The sequence below is a fragment of the Benincasa hispida genome, chromosome 7, assembly GCF_027475165.1.
Source record: "Benincasa hispida cultivar pf3 chromosome 7, pf3_genome.v1.1, whole genome shotgun sequence".
NCBI classification, from domain to species: Eukaryota; Viridiplantae; Streptophyta; class Magnoliopsida; order Cucurbitales; family Cucurbitaceae; genus Benincasa; species Benincasa hispida.
In genome coordinates, this window is record NC_143484.1 from 45,278,084 (window position 1) to 45,292,247 (window position 14,164).

The 14,164-nt window shown below is 35.7% G+C and overlaps 1 pseudogene; it reads left to right on the plus strand.

Annotated features, from left to right (window-relative positions):
• The first annotated feature begins 2,714 nt into the window (after nucleotides 1-2,714).
• On the plus strand, nucleotides 2,715-10,328 carry LOC120081899 (wee1-like protein kinase; annotated as a pseudogene).
• Nucleotides 10,329-14,164: the final 3,836 nt, after the last annotated feature.

Sequence of the window (14,164 nt, forward strand, 5' to 3'; positions counted from 1 at the left end):
TGAATTCCATCTTGTGTAGCTATGTTCCAATTCCCTATTCTGAAAAATCCTCAAATGGTAGGCTTATTGAGTCGAGAATCGAGCCACTTTCACCTATACAGATTAAAAGGCTGCCTTCAAAGACATGAGTTCATAAATCACTCAAGATTGAGGTCGAGTTACCTATGGTCATCCTATGAAATTTAATCTCTTCAGTCAATGGTATTATAAAGAGAGACTAAAGATTTCGTGGCCTAGTTTTATACAAACTCTTTGTATAGGATACCTTTACTCGCATATCTTCACATGAATGATTAGGATTAAATCGTTTGTAACACTTTACAACTATTGTAACAATTACAAAGTGGACTATATCCCTAGTGTCATAAGGATAATACATCCAACTTTATCCATATACTACAGACCATTTAGGTTATTACTTAAACATGATCCACCTATATTTCAACCACAAATATGTTTAAGTTACATAAAATAACCTTGGATTTTCCTTTAATTGATTATGGCATATAAAATAATCCACCATTATTTCAAATAACATATAAACTACGAGGCTTTAGGGCATACATCCCAACAATCTCCCACTTGCACTAAAACCGGTGAGACATAAGCCGATGAGACATATATCCTAGTGCATACTATATAAGCAACATGCTCTCCCAATTGGCCTAACGTACTAAAGACATGTCTTGCAATCCTAGACATTCTAGGATATCCTCTCACACTTTAGCCTAGAGAATCCTTTTATATAATTCAAACTGTTGTGTCAATAAATACCATCTGGTCACCACCATGATATTTCTCTCATTTCGTTCTATTTCTACATCTTGGTGTTGGGTTTTATGTCCTAAAACTTGTAGTTTTTAAACAATAAAACTTATTCTGAAAATTCAATAAGTTGTTATTGAATATATGTATTGCTTATTAGAACTCCAATAAACCTAAAAGACCCATGACTATTACATGAGTACTTGAACTTTATGTGGAGACATAAAAGCAAATCAAGTTTGAGTAAATAGTCAAAATGATCTATAGTATATGAATAAGGTTGGGTGCCTTATTCTGGTAACACTATTGGATGTGGCCTACTCTGTAGTTGCTACAAAGAGTTGTAAAGTGCTACAAACAAAGTGATCCTAATTCGTACATATTATGACATGAGGAGTGAGGGCGTCTTGTGTAAATGGGTTTATGCAAGATGCCCCTACTCCTCATGTTATAACATGTACGAATTAGGATCACTTCGTTTGTTTAGCCAAAATAAACCTAATTATAAATTTACCCAATTAATAGAACACTTCAGTGGGAGTTTAATAACTTCTATATGATAAAGTTGTGGGAGTTTAATAACTTCTATATGATAAAGTTATTAGAACACTTCAGTTGGAGATTAATAACATATACGACACATTATTTTTAGCTCTCACGTCCCTAAGAGTTCATAATCCAGATTTAAGTAGTACTTCATATCACCCTGGGAGTGACCTCCATAAGGAAAGTATTTTTTAGCATAAATCTAGATTTTGGTGAATAAGGGGAAGTTGTTCAAACATAAATCAATTATATGATATATAGATTTCAACTATCATGTCTCCACATAGTTTACACCGTGAGATTCATATGACGCTTTGTGTCACCCTGGGAGTGACCTCCATACAAAAAGTGTTTATATGAGTCAACAACAAGGTAAACGGGGGACGTTGTTTATAGTAAATGGGTGAAGGATATCTGTCAACATATCCTGCGATCTCTTCTGTTAGTTTAGACCGTGAGATTCCTATGTTGCGCCTACTGGTTTGCTTTAAGCGGCCCTTGCTAGTCGTTTAACGACGACTATCTCTACGGAGGGTTGTAATATAGGATTCGGAACAACTCAAATTCCAAAAATGGATAGGATTTCTTAAGTCCATTCCCAACCTTGACTCTTCATTTTGGTAGCATAATTAGGGTCGAGCTCTAACGTCTAAAAACGGAGGGTTACATTTACAGAATTATTAAAGTGTTAATAATTTCTGACCAAGAGCGGTAACTAAATGACTATCGGAATATGAGTTATTTTGGAGATAGTATTTAGTAAAAAATGTCTTGCTGTAGTACCATTGCAAAAGAATAAATCTTGGGTATATTATTACTTTGCTAAAACTTGATTGGATTTAAAAAGCAATTCACTTATAGAATTTGTTTATAATTTCAGAATGACGAGTTCACTAGTACAATTGTTAGTGTCTGATAAATTGATAGGGGACAATTATGCAACCTGAAAATCCAATTTGAATACTATATTGGTGATAGACGATTTACGGTTCGTCTTAACAGAAGATTGTCCTCCCGTTCCAAGCTTTAACACAAATCGAACTGTTTAGGATGCGTATGATAGATGGATCAGGGCAAATGATAAAGCCCGTGCTTATATCCTCGCCAGCATATATGATGTTTTGGCAAAGAAACATGAGGATATAAGTACTGCCAAAGAGATTATGGAATCTCTACGAGGGATGTACGGGCAATCGTCCTTCTTCATAAGGCATGATGCTATAAATTATGTTTACAGCTGCCGCATGAAAGAGGGGGCCTCTATTCGTGAACATGTCCTGGACATGATGATCCACTTTAATGTGGCGAAAGTAAACGACGTTATTGTTGACGAGAGAAGTCAAGGTGATTTTATTCTAGAATCTCTTTTGAAGAGTTTTCTGCAGTTCTGCACGAATGCACTCATGAATAAAATTGAATACAGTTTGACTACTTTGCTGAATGAGCTACAAGTTTATCAGACTATGTTGAGAACTAAAGGTCTGGAATCAGAAGTAAACGTTACTACCGCTGAGAAGAGAGGAACATCCTCCAAAAGCTTGATGTTTCTTCCTCTTCATAGAGTAAGAGTATTCTTGTTAAGAAGAGCAAAGGGAAAAGGAAGAAGAAACCCACTGGAAAGAAAGGCAAGAACAACGCTGCAGATAAAGGAAAGTGTTTCTACTGCAATGAAAAAGGACACTGGAAGAGAAACTGCCCTCAGTACCTTACTAAGAAGAGAGCAGAGAAAGCAAAACAGGCAAACTCATTTCTGAGGACCGCTTGCTCAACTTTACCAGTGGGGGATGTTGCTGTCTAATGATAAATCTACTTGCTTTTGTTATCTTGTAAAGAACAAAATGTATATATTTTTGTTGTAAATGAAATGTTCATTTTCGAAAATTATGTTTGTTCTATTTCATAGCCACTTATGTTAAGAATCAAACTAGTTAAAAGCCATTTGCAAATATTCAGATATTTAAAACGGCTAGAAATCGATTAGATCAAAGTATAGAAAGTTTAAAGATTTCTAGATCTATTGACACTGTTAACAAGAGTTGTTAAGACAGGTCAAATGCGTCTTACTCAAAGAGTTGAGAGTACCTCAATGTAGTGGGTAGAAAGTATGACTTCCTGATTATTATTGAGAATAGGATGCATTCCCCATATAGTTTAATAAAAAGTCTATTGTACACTAACATGTTTACAATGATTCTCTTGGCTAAAGTTTTTGAGAATCACCTAGTAAGACTAGGAATACCAGGTAAATAACCTAGGGCAAGTGGGAGAAATATCGGGTATGGGATACCGAATGGTAAACCCATAAAACTCAGAAACTCAGTCTTATATATTCGTACATATAAGTTATCACTGAAGTTTTAGTCCAAATGGGAGTTTGTTAGGTTTTATGTCCTAAAACTCGTGGTTTGTAAACAATAAAATTTATTCTGAAAATTTAATAAGTTGTTATTGAATATATGTATTGGTTATTAGAAATCCAATAAACCTAAAAGACCCATGACTATTACATGAGTACTAGAACTTTATGTGGAGACATAAAAGTGGATCAGGTTCGAGTAAATAGTCAAAATGATCTATAGTATATGAATAAGGTTGAGTGCCTTATTCTGGTAACACTATTGGATGCGGCCTACTCTGTAGTTGTTACAAAGAGTTGTAAAGTGCTACAAACGAAGTGATCCTAATTATGAACTCCTATTTATTAGTGATTATCCTTAGATTTGCATTGGTGAGGGTTGGCTCAACAGAGCTAGCTCAATAAACCTCCATTTCAGGGGTAAGACTGGGTAGATAGCTGGGGACATGGAGTGCAAGAAGGAATTCACTCCTACCCACTTTTAGGGATAGTAGAGAGGTTGTTCCCTTAAGTGCTGACTCTGGGTCTTGAACAAGGGGCCCACCCTCTCATTGGCTTGAGAGGGACTCGGTTTGTTGATCGAATTACAAATCAATTGTTCATTAGAGGATCGGTGGGACTAAGGAACAAGACGTAATCTCGGAGGTAAAACAGACATTTGACCCAACCGTTATTACGAACAACTTGTGAAGGGTTAACTTACTAATCATGGTTATATCGAGTGGACATAATATATCTACAGTGAGGGGAGTTCAACTATGGGCTTTAGTGGAGTGACATATTAGTTAACGAATGGGGGTTAATTCGATGTAATGAGTTTAGCCAATTAACTTGGATCGTTGGAGCCCATAATTTGTAGGTCCGCGAGGTTCCCCTACTAGCTCGTAAATGGGTTAGCTTTAGAGTAGCGTGATAAATTAATTTAAAATGTTCAAATTAGAACTAAAGGAATTGAGATATAATTACACGTTTAATTTTAAGAATTAAACGGAATAGGAGAATTAATATTTAAATATGATTTAAATATATGAAGGTGGATTTGTGTAAAATTAATTCAATATTTGATATTAAATTAATTAGAATTATTTAAATTAAAAAATATATTTTCAAATTGATTTTTGAAATTATTTTGGTAAAAATTAAAAAAATTTTAAAAACACAAAATGGAATTATATTTTTTTCCAATAACACCTTTAACTTGCTCATACAAAACCTACCTATTTTGACTTCAATAACTCCAAGCATGGGCTGCATCTCATGCAACCATCTTCTTTGCATGGAAGTCATGCAATATATTGAGAAGATTGGAGTGGAATTGAAGCATGCATCTATAGAATTTTTGTTGAAAAATTCGTGTTGAAGAAGTTGTTCTTCAAGTGAGTTGCTGCAGTGAGTTCTTCTCCAAGTTCCCTTCATTCAAGCTTATTTTGAATCTCACAACTTAATCTAAAGCTCCAAGAGAATAGTGGGGAAGTTCTTGAGGTGCTCTACAACAAGATTTGGAGAAGTTTGCAGCTGAGAATCAAGATTTCAAGAAGTTCTACAAAGGTATGACTTGAAACCCTCTTGTTTCAGTATGAGCAAACTTTAGTTACTGCCAAAATTAATGAATTAGAGTGATTAATGTTCCTTGTTGCTTCTGCTGCTTGCTGATATACTCCAATACTTGGTGCTCACTAATATCGTCAAACTTAGTCCTTGGACCACGTTATCTCATAAAGTGAATAAACTAATGCATATTTGAAATAGTTTTCAAACATTTAAGGATATATCAAGACTATGCAAATAATTGTTTCACAAGTAAAAAATATTACCCTGCAGTCCAATTTACACCACTTAGGATAAAACATGGCTTTCTCTAACTCTTGTATGAAACATGTATCCCGTAAAAGATCGAATCTTAAACTATATACACTAATATCTCATTATTCTTAAGTTTTAATTTTTAAACTCAATGGTCATACCATCGACTTAACCGTTTTAACTAATCAATTGTATATTAAATGTTAATTAAATCTCATGTAAGTATTACATCCCTTCAATCTTTGTGATGTTGTTGACAATCAACATGCGGAAGTAATTAGGATATTAAATACTCCGACTACATTAATTTTAGATATAAAGCATGCAAGTTCATAAAAGCAGTATTTAGGGTTTCAAGAGAATACCTTCCTAGAATCTATGAAATGCTCCAAATCTAGCTGAAAATCTCCATTCCAATTGCTTGTACACCACTACAAGATCTTCCACACTATTCTCTTGGCCCTTAGATTGGATTATGGGATCCAAAATGATAAAGAAATAAAGGAAAATTTGGAAAGAAAACAGATTTGTGTCTTAATACTTGAGAGTACTTGAGAGAACAATTCTCTCAGCAAAAACAAAATTGCATGACCCTCATCTTCTCAGCAACATGCACTTCAATTTCATAAGAAATTGATACCAAGACTTTTTGGCACAAAGTGAAATTGGAGGTGGATTTGTGAAGTGGTGAAAGTGGATTTCTCACTTCCTTTTCTTTCAATTGACTTTTTACAAATTCAATTTAAATTTGAAATCAAATTTCAAAAATAGTTTTATAAAATATTAATTCAATAATTAATATTTAAATAAAATTAAAATTAATTCTAATAATTAATTTTAAACAATTAATTAAAAATTTAAATTAATTCAAATAATTTAATATCAAATATCAAATTATTAAATGATCAATTCCTAAAGCATTAATCCCTATACATGTAAAATATTTACATAATATTTAAATATTCTTCAACTCACCAATTTTGTTTAATTCAATAATTAAATGTATAATTATATCGCATATAATTAACAATTCTCGTAACCGAATTTGAACGTTTCAAATTTTCTCACGAGCTAGTAGAGGAACTTAATGGATTTACAGATCATGAGCTCCAATGAATCGAGATTAATTGACTAAACTCTTTTAATCGAATTACTAACATTCTTTAATTATTAGCACTACAAGAATTTTGGGCTTTAATATCGGTTGAAAAAAGTGAAACCGGATGTATAATATCCGTTTTTTTTTTTTTTTTTTTTAGAAAAGAAGATCTTTAATGTCGGTTTTAAACCGACATTGTAGGTATACCTTTAATGTCGATTTAAAACCGACATTAAAGATCTGCTTTTTTTTTTTTTTTTTTTTAAAAAAACAAAACCCATTCCCCCCATTTTTTTTCATTTCCCGCTTCACTCTCCCCCCGCCCCCCCAAAAAAATTTATTTTTCCTTTCATTCCCAGACTTCCACTCACCCAACAACCCACGCGAAACCCTTCCAAAACGTGACTCCTTTCTTCCTTCCACGCGAAACCCACAACTCGGGCAAGCATCTGACCAACACCTTCCTTGACTGCCCTTTCTTTGTCCATTTCTAGCAACCGATGGTCTTGAATGCCCTTTTCGCGGAGAGAGAAGATCGGCGACTCGCTGACTTCAGAGCAGACTTGTTGGTGGTAGCGGTGAAAAAGTGAAACGGGGAGCAGGCTTTGTTCAGTTCGAGAAAAAGGAAATTAAAGGTTTGCTAAACCTTCTCCTGCTCATTGTTAGTGAACATTCAGATCTGTGGATAGTTCTTTTGGAGAAAATATGTTTAATTGCTGAATTAATTATGAATATGCATAAAGATGTCTTTGATAGTCAGCAAAGAGACGTGTACTTTGAAGGAGATAAGAAAAATGACATCAGCTTCAGATTTGCATTCATTTTATATGGATTTGTGGCAATCTCCATAGGGCATCTAGGTTCAGTTGTCTTTATCACGTCCGAAATATTTGACAAGGTGAAACTATTGGTCAATAATGTATGCAAAAGCTGTTTGTTCAGTAGCCATACTTGCATAATCTATTTCTTGCTATTGAGCTGTAAATTCATTTTGAGTTGTAGGATACCTGAGGATTTTAGGATTTGTAACAATGATGGGTTTCCATGTTTCACTTTTTGTGAAGATTTGACTGAAAAAGAGATTTTTACACTTGAGTGTGCTAAGAAGTTGCTAAAAAATAGGGATGAATGGCCCACTTACAAGGCTGGGAGACATGCGACATGTCATGGATCATGGTTTGCTGCTACCTTAATTTTTGGCCATTTAATTTCAAAGGTTTGCTCTGATGTCTTCCATTACTGGTTGAAATCTTTGTTTCAGTTTGCTCTTGAGAAGAGAAAAATCCCGTTACTACTGTTACCACAATATGGTTCTGGCTTGGCAATCTGGTTAGAGAAGGAAACCATTCTAAACATGTTTTCCGTTGACGATCTTGAACTTTTATCTCAGTGTTAATTAACTGTATTGAGTGGGATTGACATAAGAAATCAGATGATCACGTGCAAATAATATACGCTTAATTGTAATCATGTTAAACTGAACTTTCCAAATCAATAATGGTAAATGGTTAATCACTTGCAACTAATGAGAATTAGTGTCGAAGTCATTGATCAATATGGGGTCATTGATCTGAAATATTTTTGGGGCTTCAAAATCTGACAGCCTTGTATCCGTTTATGAAATTAATGATTTAAGTTGTTCGAACAATGTAATGTAATAGTTTTCTTCATTTAATATTCATTTTGGCGCAGAAAGTGTTTTAGTACATCCTCTGAGTTCGAGTTTATCTGGCTGTGAACAAGTTGTGGAACTTGGAAATGACATGTTTGGATCAGATGATGTGGATATAGAGAAAGAGACAATGGCAATGCCAAAGAAACAAAACTATGTTTCTCAATCTGCAGTTGCTCTACGCTGTCGAGTTATGCCTCCTCTTTGCATGAAGAACCCATACTTTAAAGATGCTTCAAATGTAGGCGTAGACCCATTTGGTAATCAAAGAACAAAATGTGCAGGTACAGTTCACTTAGTTCTTAATGACATCAAAAGTAATAAAACATTTTTTTGAAATCGTTTCTTCTCTGTTTTATCCATTGTTGTATTTTCCTTTAATATCGTTTCTTGTAAGTTTGAGCATTAGATTTTTTTTGTTATATCAATGAAAGGTCTTGTTTCCTTTGAAAAAATATTTTTTTGAGATCGTCTTTTGCAGTATGATAGATTTTTATGGGAAATGAATTAGTTTTGTGTTTTTCAATTTTGTGTAGGATTTTTTCCTACGCTGTTTAGTGGAGATGGTCTTTCAAGATATCACACTGATTTTCATGAGATAAAGGTATCCAAAAACATCTAGTTAGTGTCTGCAAGCTTCTGCTGATAGAGATTGGGATTTTTTCTATTAATATTCAATTCAGGCTATCAAATTTTGCAATAATTTCAGTCTATTTTCAGCAAATACGGACTGGAAATTTTAGCCGTGTCTTCAAGGTATTGAAGAGGATTGATGGCTGCTTATATGCTGTCAAACAAAGTACAAGACCGTTGAATCAAGACGTAGAAAGGTTACTTCTTTTGGTGCGTGTCTGTATATGTTTAACCTCTAAACACTAGCAAATGTGTAATTGAAGTTTTTCCTTCCCTTTGTAGGAAGAGAGCTTTGATGGAAGTTCAAGCTTTGGCAGCTTTAGGTTAGTAAATTTATCTAGATATGGTTTTCCATTTATTATATTTATCTGTTGTCATTGTTCTCTTTTTCTTCTCTGGTGCAATTTTTTATTTTTTCTTGATTGTTATCCTCTTTTGAACATGTAAGATCTCATGAAAACATTGTTGGATACTACTCTTCATGGTTTGAAAATGAACAACTCTATATTCAAATGGAGCTTTGTGATTGTAGTTTATCAATTGGCAGGTATTCTCACCCATTCTCTGAGGCAGATGCACTGAGAGCCTTGTATCAGGTGAGGTTTAGTTCCATTTTAAGCTGTGAAACATTACATTCTCTGTATATGACATTTCATTCCAAAACTGTTTCTTTTTTTAACACACGATGACATTAATGAAAGCTTAATTTTATTTGTTACTTGAAAGAGTAAATTTTTTATTTCTGCAGTTCATTCAATACGTTAATTGAACAGGAAATACTTCTTCTGAAAAATATTGATCCGGAATGTTATAAGTTATGTACTATTATTTTATCTTTATACATTCCATTTCTTATGTAGCCTTAAAATATTTAACATGTAAGCTTTATCCATTCCAAATTTTAAGTTCTAAAACTGGTAACTCTTGAAATTCATGGCTTCTCTCCTGACAATGAAACTACAAACAGATTGCAAAGGCATTGCTCTTTGTGCACGAGAAAGGAGTAGCTCATTTAGACGTGAAACCTGACAATATTTATGTCAAAGATGGTGTCTTTAAACTTGGTGATTTTGGGTGTGTTACCCTTCTTGATAAAAGCCTACTGATTGAGGAGGGTGATGCACGCTATATGCCTCAAGAAATTCTGAATGAAAGATATGATTATCTTGACAAAGTTGATATTTTCTCCTTGGGAGCTGCTATTTATGAGATTGTCCGAGGATCCACATTACCAGAAACACATTTCATGAACCTTAAGGAGGGAAAATTGCCACTCCTTCCTGGTCATTCGTTGCAATTTCAAAACTTAATCAAGGTACTGATTACTAATGTCGTATTTTGTTTTCTCTTCATTTCTACTGACTATGCCTTTTGGTGTGAAAGTTGTGCTAAGACATGGGATGCAGCGGAATGTCTTATGAACAAAATAGAAAGAGAAAGACAAATAATATAAACAACGCAAGTTCTTAATTGGATTGAAAGTACAAATACTGTTCTGCTCTTCTCTTGGCATACACCTCTCAGTGATCGGTCGCGCTCCCACATGTCTATGGTGAAACAGAGACTAACGTAATGAATGCAAGGTTGCTTCCATGTCTGGAAGTACTACTCGCTTTAGTTAATGAATTCTTCTGACCTTTTCTCGACAGATCAGAATGACACCTTCACTTCTGCTCTCACAGGTGAAGATGCCGTCTAGCATGCTTTAACTAAATGTATATTATATCTTTAATAGAGATTAAGTTCTTAGTGATTCATATTACTCATCAGAGTATTAAGAAGATATCACGGAGAAATTGATTGGTGGGTGAACGGAAATAGACAGAGAATGGTAAATGGAATTTATCGAAACATTTAATATTTCTACGAAACGTTTGATACATGGTGTGTGAGAGATAAAGAAAACATGAAATACACAGTGAAAGAGAGATAGAACAGATACAAATAAGTGCCAATGTCTTGACACAGATTCAATGGAGATCTGCTTGCCAGATAGGATGGATTTAATGATAGGAAGAGCTTCCCTCTCAGGCTTGCTCTACCGGTAGCAGAGAACTTTGCACAGAGCTTTTGACCGGGAGTTTTGCAGGTTGGATATGAGATTCACCTCTCGGCCTTATCTCGTCTTCTTCCTAGATTTCTTCTTTTCAGCACTCAGCTCAACCTTCTCTCTACAATCTAGCAGCACTTTGCCCCATATCAAGTAGCATATCTTTTCTCTGAAATCAAGGGGGTATTTATAGGTGCAGATCTTTGACTCCGGCCTTGTGGTCCCCACTCATGGTTATGGTAATTCTGAAGATGGAGGGATATTATTCCTTCTGTTATGCAATCAGACATCAATTTTGTACAACCATTAGTTGTACATGTGTCTCAATCCTCCGCTCTTGCGTTGCTCAGCTGCATCTTTCGATCATAGGTTCGCATGCGGTGTTTGTTTTTATTACCGCATGCGGTTGAAACACAGCTCTCGGATCGACTGTCGCATTGTGCCGCCATTGCGGTAATTTTCTCTTCATTGTTGATTGACAGGCGCAATGTGACAGAGATGCGTTGATTAGTCTCTCGTGAGCCTTGAGCGCAAGCGGTGACTTGATCTCCCGCAAAACAGAGTAAAGTTCGGCTTGTCTTCCATCTTTTTGGTGTTAGTGGGTGTAATCACAAACATTTGTAATTATTGTAATACTAGGCTAATTTTCATACAATTGGCACATAATTACTAACTTTTGGCTGCAATATCTAGATAAGGTGGCATAAATAACTTGTATTTCTACAAGTTATCACGGTAATAAAAACAACACCGCATGGGAGCACACGATCGAAAGATGAAAATGAGCAACGTAATCACGGAGGATTTTGAGACGTGTACAACTAACCATTGTGCATTTTCAACGGATTGATCGCATAACAGAAGGAATATTTATTCCACCATTTTCGGAATTTCCATAACAATAAAGTGGAGACCACAAGTCAGAGAGTCAAAGCTTTCATCTATAAATACCCTCAAAGAATTCACTGAAGGATATACTTGGTTCGGTGGATAATTGATACGAGGCTATTGAGTGAGAGGCTGATCTGAGTGCTGATCGGAGAAGATCTGGGAAGAAATGAGAAAAGGCCGAGAGGTGAGTCTCAGGGCAAATCTTTCCAAATGCCCGCCGTGAAGCTCTGTACCTAGACCAACTCTACCGGTTGAGCAAGCCTAAGAAGGAAGTTCATCCTTCCGTTCACTCCATCTACACCGGCAAGCAATCTCTCCATCCAGATCGATGTCAAGACATTGGCACTCTTTTGTATTTGTTTCTAACTCTTATTCATCAATTGTATTTCATCTTCTTAGTCTAAATCATTCATAACCATGTATCAGACGCTTGATTTTATAATTAATTGTCATGATCATTCTCATTTCCACATTTCTGTCTATTTCCGTTCCTCCATTAATCGCTTTCTCTAGAATGTTTTCTTAATCCCTTGGTGATTAATATGAATTAAAAAAGTAACTTAATCTGTGCTAAAGAAATAAAGATGTTTAGCTAAAGCATGATAGACGACATCTTCACCTGTGAGAGCAGAAGTGAAGATGCCATTTTGATCTGTCGAGAGAAGGTTAGAAGAATGCGTTAACTAAAGTAAGAAGTACTTCCAGAGATGGAAGCAACCTTGCGTTCACTATGTTCGTCCCTGTTTAACCATAGAGATGTGGGAAACGTAGCCGATCACCGAGAGGTGTACGCCAAGGGAAGGTGGAACCGTACTTATATCTTTAATGCAATTAAGGAACTTGCGATGTTTATATTCATTATCCTTTCTATTTCTGCTTCGCACATAAGCCTTGCCACCGCATAACACGATTCTTTGTATATTCTTCACAGTCAGTCTCAACCTCGATATCTTGTATCATCATAGCTTAGGTTTATTTTACCGTACTTTACTTTTATCGCAATTTACTTTATTATCGCATTTTTATCGCTTATCTTTACTTTATCGAATTTTTAAATACCTGTACAACCCACACTTTTATTAAATTGAAAAACGCCCGGTCGCATATATCACGAATGTAACGCAATTAACCTAAAACAATCCCTGTGTTCGACCTCGGATCACACCGAGAAACTTGCGGTGGAATTATACTTGGTTCCAATGCAAGGAAACTTGTGACAACGCATAGTATACTACAAGATTCTCATAAATAACGCATATCTAGAAGTAGTATCGCATACATAAAGTGTGTCTAAATAAGCATAACAAAACATCCACATTCCATTTCCACTCCAAGTCATTGAGTTTATGGTAACATGAGCTTGTATGACCTATCATTCATCACCATCCATATGCTTATTTAGAATCACCGCATCTTAAGAGTTGTATGACATAAGATGATAAATTTTATTCATTCATATTCATATTTGTCCACATGCTTTAAGCATCAATTTTTATGTCATCAAGTTTATGGCGCCATTGTCAGGGAACTGGTAACGGGGACATGGACTTGTATCATGCATTATATATCATAGTGTGTGTGCTTAGAATAGAAGCATCAAAATTTATGTCACCAAGTTTATGGCGCCGTTGCCAGGGAACTGGTAATGGGGACATGGACTTATATCATGCATTATATATCGTAGTGCGTGTGCTTAGAATAGAAGCATCAAGATTTATGTCAACAAGTTTATGGCGCCGTTGCCGGGGAACTGGTAACGGGGACATGGACTTGTATCATGCATTATATATTGTAGTGTGTGTGCTTAGAATAGAAGGATCAAAATTATGTCGACAAGTTTATGGCACCGTTGTCGGGGATTTGTTAACGGTTATTGTTTGAGTATGTTTGTGGTCTTTTGCAGGACAGATCTCTTTGTACTGGCTGTTCAACACCGATAGTAGTCTGACAGTTTATGAGTACTGGTACCGAACCAGAATTTGAAGTTGACCCAGAGATCGAGCATACCTTTCGCGCATGGGACGCCAAAATTGAGCAAGGCGAAAGAAAGCAGCTAATATGGCAGATAATAACGACAATGTGGCTCCCGCAGGAAATCTAGGGGCGATACGATCAGTGTAGAACCTAGTCTTCCTTGCCGCTGATCGTAACATTCTCATGAGGAACTACGCGGCGCCCAACCTGTACAATTTTTTGCCCAGGATTTCGAGGCCTACAGTAGAGGAGAATCCAGAACGCAGGGCAATTTGGGGGTCTGCAAGATGAAGACCCGCATGCCCACCTGACCAGTTTTGTCGAAATGTGCGGCAACTTCTCATTACCTGGCATTACCTATGAGGGTATTAGACT